This window comes from Desmodus rotundus, chromosome 3, assembly GCF_022682495.2.
Source record: "Desmodus rotundus isolate HL8 chromosome 3, HLdesRot8A.1, whole genome shotgun sequence".
Classification (NCBI taxonomy): domain Eukaryota; kingdom Metazoa; phylum Chordata; class Mammalia; order Chiroptera; family Phyllostomidae; genus Desmodus; species Desmodus rotundus.
This window is the reverse complement of record NC_071389.1, coordinates 91983773-91994588: the sequence shown is the minus strand read 5'-3', so window position 1 is coordinate 91994588 and position 10816 is coordinate 91983773. Positions and strand designations below refer to the sequence as shown.

The window sequence follows — 10816 nt, the reverse complement described above, 5'->3', positions numbered from 1 at the left end:
CATTCCAAAGATGCAAGCATTTTTTCACATATGCGAACAATCATGTGATACACCACATTGATAAAAGACTAAATTACATGATCATATCAATAGATACAGAAAAAGCATTTAAAAAGATACAATATCCATTTATAATTAAAACACTCAATAAAATGGATATAGAAGGAAAGTATCTCAACATAATAAAGGCCATAGATGACAAACCCTCAGCTAAGATCACTCTCAATGATGAAACACTAAAATTTTTTCCTCTAAGATGAGGAACAGGGAAGGATGCACACTGTAACCACTTTCATTCAACTGGAGGTCCTATTTATTTATTTATCTATCTATCTATTCATCTATTTATTTATTTATTTATTTACTGGAGGTCCTAGCCAGGGCAATCAGTCAAGAAAAAGAAAGAAAAGAAAACCAAATTGAGAATGAGATGTAAAACTCTCACTATTTACAGGTGACACGATCCTTTATACAGTAAACCCTAGAAGTGGGTGTGGGGTAGAGTCACCCTCACCCTTCTGCGCTATTGTGTTTGACCCCTTAACTGGCATTAGCCATACTGGGCAGAACAAGCAGTTCCAGGGCAGTGGAAGCTGACAGCCTTTCACACAAGACCTGGAAAGAGTGGGAAATTACACATGCTGAAGAGCACTGTAAGAGCCAACAGAGATCTATTAGGATTCTGTATCTTGTTATGTTTCTGAGTGGTGTAGGATTTCCTATTCTGACAATGTCAATACAGTTATATCTTCAAGATTGATCAGACAGCTGAAACAAGTTTTTTGGACTGGGTTGTTTAGTTAACCCTTGACCGAATTGTAGCTTCACCTACACTTGGTTTCTGATGTAATTACAGACCAAGAGAAGAACTTCTTATTTTGTCCATTTACAATTTGGTGGCAGACTACTGCCTCTATACATATGTCCACATCCCAGCTTCTCATAATAAATGCTATATCTTTGGATGGAGTGACCCTCAGTTAACCAGCTGGAGCGAAGAAAGAAAGACCCAACAACAATCAAAACCCAAAGACATACTGAGAGCCAACATAAACGACAGCCCAAGACCACTGAGCTCAAGAGATCAAGGAGCCTGAACCACTGAATCTCATAGGTATTCTAACATAGAACTTCACACCATAAACCCAGGGAGTCAGAAAGATCAATTTAAGAAGCAGAGGTCAAAAAGAAAAGTCTCACAACCAATGGGAAGACAAAGAAACAATCCCCAAATGAAAGGAAAGAAGGAAGCCTCAGAAATAATGCTAAATGATATAGAGGCAAGTCAACTATCAGATATTGAGTTCAAAGCAATGGTTATCAGGAAGCTCACTGAACTCAGTGAGAATTACCAAAAACTACAGGGAAACTACAATGAATTCACTGCAAACTATATCAACATGAAAAAGGAAATAGAAACTATCAACAAGGGCCAAGAGGAAATGAAGAATACAATTTCTATTCCCTGTGAACAAAGGAACACAGTATAAGAAATCAAAAGCAGTCTAGATGAAGCAGAGGATCGAATCAGCGAGCTGGATGACAAGGTACAAAAAAACACCTAGAAAGAGCAAGAAAAGGAAAAGAGGATCAGAAAGAATGAAGAGGGGTCAAGGGAAATGCAGGACAACATGAAACATAATAATATCCATATAATACGGATACCAGAAGGAGAAGAAGAAGAGCAAGGGATAGAAAACCTGATTGAAAAAATAATGATGGAAAACTTTCCTAATTTGATGAGAGAAAAAGTCACAGAAATTCAGGAAACACAGAGAGTCCCAATCAAGCGGAACCCAAACAGGCCCACTTCAAGACACATCACAATTAAAATGGCAAAATTCCAAGATAAAGAGAGAATCATAAAGGCTGAAGGGAAAAACAGGAAGTAACATATAAGGGGGACCCTATAAGACTAGCAGTTGACATCTCAATGGAAATTCTCTAAGCCAGAAGGGAAAGGCAAGAAATATTCCAAGTAATGAAAACCAGAGGCCTGCAACCAAGACTACTTTACCCAGCAAGGTTCTCAATTAAAATGGAAGGCCAGTCTCTGGCCATACAACCCTGAATGTGCCCGATCTCCTCTGAAATGGAAGGCCAAATAAAGAGCTTCCCAGACAAAAGAAGGCTGAAAGAATATACCTCCACCTAACCAGCTCTGCAAGAAATGATAAATGGACTATTTTAAGGAAAGGAAGAAAAAGAGAGAGAGGAACACAGGTTTGAAAAAAATGGCAATGAATAAGTACATATCAATAATAACCTTAAATGTAAATGGATTAAATGTCACAATCAAAAGACATAGAATAGCTGAATGGTTAAGAAATCATCACCCACACATATGCTGCCTATGAGACCCACTTCTAAACAAAAGACCTACAGAGACTGAAAGTGAAGGTCTAGAAACAAATATTCCAAGCAAATAGACAGGGGAAAAATGTCAGGGTAGCAATACTCAGACAAAATAGTCTTCAAAAAAAGAGCCATATAAAGAGACTCAGAAGGACACTTCATAATACTCAAAGGAAGAATCCATCAATAGGACATAAACATTGTAAATATATATGCACCCAACATAGGAGCACCCAAATACATAAGGAAAATCTTGGAGAACTTCAAGAAAGATAGAGAAAGCAACACTATTATAGTAGGGTATTTTAACACCCACTGCCAAAAATGGATAGATCTTCCAAACAAAATATCAATAAAGATATTGTGGCATTAAACAATGCCCTAGGTGAAATGGACTTAACTAGTATATATAGAGGGCTTTTCATCCCAAAGAATCACACAAAATACACATTCTTTTCAAATGCACATGGGACATTTTCAAAGATATACAACATGATAGGACACAAAACAAGTCTCAACAAATTCAAGAAAATTGAAATCATATCAAGCATTTCCTCAGACCACAAGGGACTGAAACTAGAAACAAACCTCAAGGAAAGAAAAGCCAAAGCACTCAAACCCATGGAGATTGAATAGCATGCTATTACACAATGAGTGGGTCAGGAATGAGATTAGGAAAGAAATTAAAAAGTTTCAGGAAACAAATGAAAATGAGTCCACAACAGCCCAATACTTATGGGACACAGGGAAGGCAGTCCTGAGAGGGAAGTTCAGAGTGATACAGACCTACATAAAAAAAGATGGAAACATTTCAAATAAACAGCCTAACCCTACCCTTACAAGAACATGAAGAACAACAAAGACAGCCCAGAGCAAGTAGAAGGAAGGAAATAACCAAGATCAGAGCAGAATGAAATGACATAGAGATTAAAAGCACAATTCTAAGGATCAATAAATCCAGAAGCTGGTTCTTTGAAAAGATAAACAAAACTGACAAGCCTTTAAGCAGACTCATAAAAAAAAAGGGAGGTGCCTTACAACCTATCAGTTCTGCCAAGACAAAGAAATATGGCCAAAAAGAAAGAACAGGGAAAAACTTCAGAACTAAGCAATAAGGAGATTGCCAACCAATCTGAAGGAGAATTTAAAGCCCTGGTAATCAAAATCCTCACAGAATTGATTCAGCTTGGTCAAAAAATGAAAGAACAAATAAAAGATACCCAAAATGAAATAAATCAGAATCTTGATAGAACCAACAGTAACAAGAAGGAAACAAGGATTCAAAGTAACGATTTGGAACAAAAGGAAGAAATAAACATCCAACTGGATCAGAATGAGGAAACAAGATTCCAAAAAAATGAAGAGAGGCTGAGGATTCTTTGGGACAACCTGAAATGTTCCAATACCCAAATTATAGGGGTGCCAGAAGGAGAAGAACAACAGCAAGAAATTGAAAACTTATTTCAACAAATACTGAAGGAAAGCTTCCCCAATTTGGCAAAGTAAATAGACTTCCAGGAAGTCCAGGAAGCTCAGAGAGTGCAAAGAAGCTGGACCCAAGGAAGCACACACCAAGGCACATCATAATTACATTAACCAAGTTTAAAGATAAGGAGAGAATCTTAAAAGCAGCAAGAGAAAAGGAGAGAGTTACCTACAAAGGAGTGCCCATAAGGCTATTAGCTGATTTCTCAAAAGAAATCTTACAGTTAAGAAGGGGCTGGAAAGAAGTATTTGAAGTCATGAAAGGCGAGGACATACATCCAAGATTACTCCATCCAGCAAAGCTATCATTTAGAATGGAAGGGGAGATAAAGTGCTTCCCAGATAAGGTCAAGTTAAAGGAGTTCATCATCACCAAGCCCTTATTATATGAAATGTTAAAGGGAGTTATCTAAGAAAAAGAAGACCAAAAAATATGAAAAATAAAACGACAACAAACTCACAACTATTAACAAATGAACCTAAAAGAAAAGAAAAACAACAAAAACAAAAACTAAGCAACCAACCAACACAGGAACAGAATCAGAGAAATGGGCATCACACAGAGGGAGTTCAGAGGGGAGAAGGAATAGGGAGAGAAAGGTACAGGGACAAAGTAGCATAATTAGTAGGCATAAAATAGATGGGGAAAGATTAAAAATGGTATGGGAAACAGAGGACTCAAAGAACTTATATGTACAAACCATGGACATGAACTAAGGTGGGGGGCAGGCTGGAGGGGGGAAAATCTGGAAAACTATAATAGCATAACCAATAAAAAGTACTATTAAAAAGGAAAGAAAAAATTAATTGGAATCTTAGCAACGGTTATTTCAACATGAAAATGGTGACTTTCTATTTTCTATACTTCTAAATGTTCTTCAGAATGGATATTTTTTATAATCATAAAAAGAATGAACAAAAAAAATTAAAGAGAAAGGACCCAAATAGACACAATCAAATATAAAAGAAGAGAGATTACAACTGATACCACAGAAATACAAAAGATTGTAAGAAATTACTATGAGAACTATATGCCAAGAAACATGAAAACCTGGGTCAAATGGACAAATTTCTAGAAAAATATAATCTTCTGAAACACAATGAAGAAAAAGCAGAAAGCTTGAACATACCAATAACACTTGATGAAATTGAAGCAGTAATCAAAATGCTTCTAACACACAAAAGCCCTGGACCAGACAGTTTCACAGGAGAATTTTACAAAGCCTTTAAGAAAGAGCCAACCCCTATGTTTCACAGATTACTCTAAAAAATACAAGAAAGGGAAGACTCCCAAACTCTTTTTATGAAGCTAGCATCATCCTAATCCCAAAACCAGATAAAGACATAATAAAGAAAGAAAACTTCAGGCCAATATTGCTGATGAACATAGATGCTAAAATCCTCAACAATATATTAGCAACCACATCCAGCAATACATTGAAAAGATCATACACCATGATCAAGTGGAATTCATCCCAGGAATGCAAGGATGGTACAATATTCACAAATCAATAAACATAATATATCACATAAACAACAGCAGAGACAAAAATCACATAACCATATCAATACATGTGGGAAAAGCATTTGATAAGATACAGCACCCATTTTGATAAAACCACTTAGCAAACTGGGAATACAGGGAACATTCCTCAACATAATAAAGGCCATATATGAAAGACCTACAGCTGACATCATACTCAATGGGGAAAAACTTAAGAGCTTTCCCACTAAGATTAGGAAGCAGAGAAAGATGCCCACTTTCACCATTCCCATTCAAAATAGTATTGGAAGCACTAGCCAAAGCAATCAGACAAGAAAAAGAAATAAAAGGCATCCAATTTGGAAAGGAGGAAGCAAAACTGTCATTGTTTGCAGATGATAAGATAGTGTACATAGAAAATTCTATAGACTCCACCAAAAAATGACTCGACCTAATAAGTGAATTTGGCAAAACAGCTGGATAAAAAGTCAATATTCAGAAATCAAAGGCACTTTTGTACACCAACAGTGAAATATCAGAAACAGAAACAAGGGGGACAAATCCCATTTGATATAGCAACAAGAAAAATAAAGTACCTAGGAGAAACCTAACCAAGGAGGTAAAAGACCTGTACTCAGGAAACTACACAACACTGAAGAAAGAAATTAAGGAAGACACAAACAAATGGAAGCATGTACCATGCTCATGGATTGGAAGAATTAACATCATCAAAATGACCATACTACCCAAAGCGATTTATAGAGTCAATGCAATACCTGTTAGAGTATCCATGACATATTTCACAGATATAGAACAAACATTTCAGAAATTTATATGGAACCACAAATGACCCCGAATAGATGTAGGACTGTTGAGAAAGAAGAACAAAGCAGGAGGGATCACAATACCTGATATCAAACTGTATTACAAGGCCACTGTAATCAAAACAGCCTGGCACTGGCATAAAAACAGGCACATAGATCAATGGAACAGAACAGAGAGCCCAGAAATAAACCCAAGTCTCTATGGTCAATTAATATTTGACAAAGGGGGAAGAAGCATAAAATGGAGTAAATATAGTCTCTTTAACAGATGGTATTGGGAGAGGTGGACAGCTACGTGCAAAAAAATGAAACTTGATCACCAACTTACACCATACACAAAAATAAATTCAAGGTGGATAAAAGACTTAAATATAAGTTGTAACACCATAAAAGTCCTAGAGGAAAACATTGGCAGGAAAATCTCAGACATTCCATGCAGCAACTTCTTCACTGATATATCCCCTAGAGCAAGGGACATAAAGGAAAGAATAAACAAATGGGACCTCATCAAATTAAAAAGCTTCTGCATGGCTAAAGAAAACAGCATTAAAATGAAAAGAGAAGCAACCATATGGGAAAACATATTTGCCAATGATACCTTAGACAAGGTCTGATCTCCAAAATATATAAACTACTCACATGACTCCACTCCAGACAGCCAAAAAAAAATTTTTTTAATCAGCAAAAGATTTGAACTGACACTTCTCCAAGGAAAACATACATAAGGCCTAGAGACATATGAAAAGATGCTCAGCATCACTAGCCATGAGACAGATGCAAATTAATACCACAGCGAGGTACCACTTCAAACTGGTCAGAATGACCATCATAAACAAATCAACAAACAAGTGTTGGAGAGGATGTGGAGAAAAGGGAACCCTAGGGCACTGCTGGTGGGAATGCAGACTGGTGAGGCCACTGTGGAAAACACTATGGCATTTCCTCAGAAAACTAAAAATGGAACTGCCTTTTGACCCAGCAATTCCACTGCTGGGATTACACACTAAGAACCCTGAAACACTAACTCAAAAGAACCTATGCACCCCAATGTTCACAGCAGCACAGTTTACAATAGTCAAGTACTGGAAGCAACCTAAGTGCCCATCAGCAAATGAGTGGATCAAAAAAACTGTGGTACATTTACACAATGAAATTCTAGGCAGTAGAGAGAAAGGAGTTTCTACCCTTTGTGGCAGCATGGATGGAACTGAAAGCATTATGCTAAGTGAAATAAGCCAGGCAGTAAGAGACAAATACCATATAATCTCACCTTTAACTGTAATATAATCAACAAAATAAAAAAACAAACAAAATACAACCAGAGACATTGAAATTAAGACCAATGTAACAATATCAGAGGGGAAGGGGAAGGGGACAATAGGGGGAAAGGTTTTCAGGAACTACTCTAAAGGGCACATGGATAAAACCAAAAGGGAGGGTGGAAACAAGGGAGGGAAGTGGGTTTGGCTGGGGTGGCAGGGAGTTGTTGGGGAAAAATTCAGACAACTGTAATTGAACAACAATAAAATAATTTTTAAAAGCATAATTTCTTTTTAATAAATAAATAAATGCTGCCTCTTGGTTGCTAATGAATTAGTGGGGTTCAGAGCAGGAAATATAGCCATTACAACATTATATATTGCTGGTGCTACTTCCCTTCAGGAAAGAACAAGTTCCTCAGCAAACACAAATGCATGCCAAGGATTGGGATTTTTTCTAGGTCCAGTTTTTCAGAATTGTTTTGTGCTCATTGGAGAAAAGGGCATGACATAGAAACTACAAAGCAGCAGATAAACATGTAAACAACACCAGTTCTATCTAGCACTTTCCTGGGACTTTTTAATATTTTTCCGATCCTTATAATATTAACAGAACACCATGTGGATGACTCAGGACAGTAGTGTGAAAATATTAATTTTGAAGAAGCAAGTATAGATGAAGTTCTGGTTCCCCAGGGAAATATTGATCAAGTTGCTCTTACAAGTACCAATGTTTTGTTTTCCATGATCATATCTACCTTTGCACTTCTTTGAAACTATCCTTACTCCATTAACAATGCATATGCATGCCTGGACTGTGTTATATGATAGAATAATTAATATTGGGTTGGGCAAAAAGCCCATTACATTTTTTGTATGATGTCTCTACTAGTGCTTAGTTGTCTTTAACTTTATTCGAAATAATTTTGTTAGATTGTATTGTGACAGCTGTCATATCAGCATGCATTTAAAAACAAATTATCAGCCTTGTAGATGCCTTGGACCTTCCCACGCCCAGTTACAGTCAACCCCACCGTGTTTTTTTACATCACTGCCGAGGGCGAGCCATCAGGCCACGATTCCTTCAAGCTGTTTGCAGACAAAGTTCCAAAGACAGCAGAAAACTTTCATGCTCTGAGCACTGGGGAGAGAGGATTTGGTTATAGAGTTTCATGCTTTCACAGAATTACTCCAGGATTTATGTATCAGGGTGGTGACTTCACATGCCACAATGGCACAGGTGGCAAGTCTGTTTAAGGGGGGAAATTTGATGATGAGAATTTCATCCTGAAGCACACAGGTCCTGGCATCTTGTCTATGGCAAATCCTGGACCCAACACAAACAGCTCCCAGTTTTTCATCTGCACTGCCAAGACTGAGTGGCTGGATGGCAAGCATGTGGTCTTCGGCCAGGTGAAGGACAGCATAAATGTTGTGACAGCCATGGAGCACTATGCATCCAGGAATGGCAAGACCAGCAAGATCACCATTACTGACTGTGGACAACTCTAATAAATTTGACTTGTGTTTTATGTTAACCACCAAACCATTCCTTCTGTAGCTCAGGAGAGCACCCTTCCACCCTATCTACTTGGAATGTTCTATAATCTTCATGCTGTTGACACAGTTAATTGGGTTCCATGCCTTCCTTACCCCTTACAAGTCTAGTTGGTTTGCAGAGTTAAGTTTGTAATTATGAAATAAAAACTTAAAAAACAAAAAAAATAATTTTAAAAACTTATCAAAATTGGTGATTTTTGTGCAGGCATTTTAATCTTGAAGATGGAAGGAGATGTGCAACATTTTTGATGTATTATGCTTTATTACTTAAAGAAAAGTTAAAATGCAACTGAAATGCAAAAGAAAAAAGTACACAGAGTATAAAGAAGGTGCTGTGACTGATAAAACATGTCAAAAGTGGTTTGCAAAGTTTCTTGGTACTATTGACATTTTGGCCAAATAATTCTTTGCTGTAAGGCTGTCTTATGAAAGGGAAGAAGTTTAGTGGTGCCCCTGACCTCTGCTCACTAGAAGCCAATAGCAGGAGATCACCAACATACTCAAAATATCCAAATCAATAAAGTTATTGGTGAAAATGAAAAGTGTGTCTTTTATTTTATGGGAAAAGTGTAATGGACTTTTTGGCCAACCCAACACTTGCTCTTGGAATTGAGGCAGTTATTATTTTAATGGGGATTAAATCACTTTCTAAAAGATTGGCAAGCATGCTAACATGCTATTCTACTGAGAGCAGTCATCATTGTATGGATTGGCTTCTTCATCTTGTTACCTTGGGGAAATCAATTTCCCTAAATACAGTGGAAAGATTCAGATTGTAATTGAATCCCTAATACCATATATGGGGAAATTATTGTTACTCTTGGAGGTCTCCAAGAGAAGACCTGGCCCAATTCCTCATATCAGCTATGCTAACTGAAATTGGCTATCCATTCTGCCATTTTATGTTCTATACAATATATTCAAAAATTCTGGGACCAAAACCTGAGGGTGTGTACAAGGGCTGGTTAACAGCTTCTGGCAGTGCAGCAGGGATTCTTCAGCCTGTGTTCATCAGTCAAGGGTATACTTCCTGGGAATCACAGTGGGCATTCAGCCTTGTATGTAAAATAGCGGTGGTCACCATCCCACTTTGGAGACTGGTTTACAAACTCTTGTTGTTTTTTCTGTAAGGCACAGAAGGATTCAAAAGCAACTTTGCTAACATTAAAATGGAAAGTGCATGCGGTAAGGGACTTCCTTTACTAAGGCTCAGTTGGAAAATTCCTATGAATGAGTTTCTAAAACTCAGGCTTTGGATATTATACATTCTGAATACCAAGAATATATATAGAATAATAGAATTCTTTGAGTAATTATGTAAGGTAATAAGGTAAGGTAAGGTAAAGGTAAGGTAAATAATAAGTTAAGGTAAAAACATTCTGGATTATAATTTTATTATCTCAAAAAATATTCTTCGTTTAATAATTTTTGGGGGGTTGCATGAACTCATGAGTAAATGGTCTATAAATGTGAAATTGTATTTTTAATTCAAACTGGAGAGGACTCATTTAAAATGAGAGAATATGCAGTGATACCATACGGAGAGTTCTGTAAGAATTACCTATAACAGAATGAAATTACAGAAATTGTTTACCTAGAGGTACATTTTTAATATATTTATTGATTATGCTATTACAGTTGTCCCATTTCCCCCCCCTTCACTCCACTCCATTCTGCCCACCCCCTCCCTCCCACATTCCTCCCCTATAGTTCATGTCCATGGGTCATGCATATAAGTTATTTGGCTTCTATGTTTCCTACACTATTCTTACACACTCCCCGTCTATTTTCTACCTACCATTTATGCTACTTATTTTTTGTGTCTTTCCCCCCTCTCTCCCCCTCCTACT

The 10816-nt window shown here is 37.1% G+C and overlaps 2 pseudogenes; both read left to right on the top strand.

Annotated features, from left to right (window-relative positions):
* The first annotated feature begins 694 nt into the window (after positions 1-694).
* On the top strand, positions 695-10128 carry LOC123478908 (major facilitator superfamily domain-containing protein 8-like; annotated as a pseudogene).
* On the top strand, positions 8607-8918 carry LOC112297611 (peptidyl-prolyl cis-trans isomerase A pseudogene; annotated as a pseudogene).
* Positions 10129-10816: the final 688 nt, after the last annotated feature.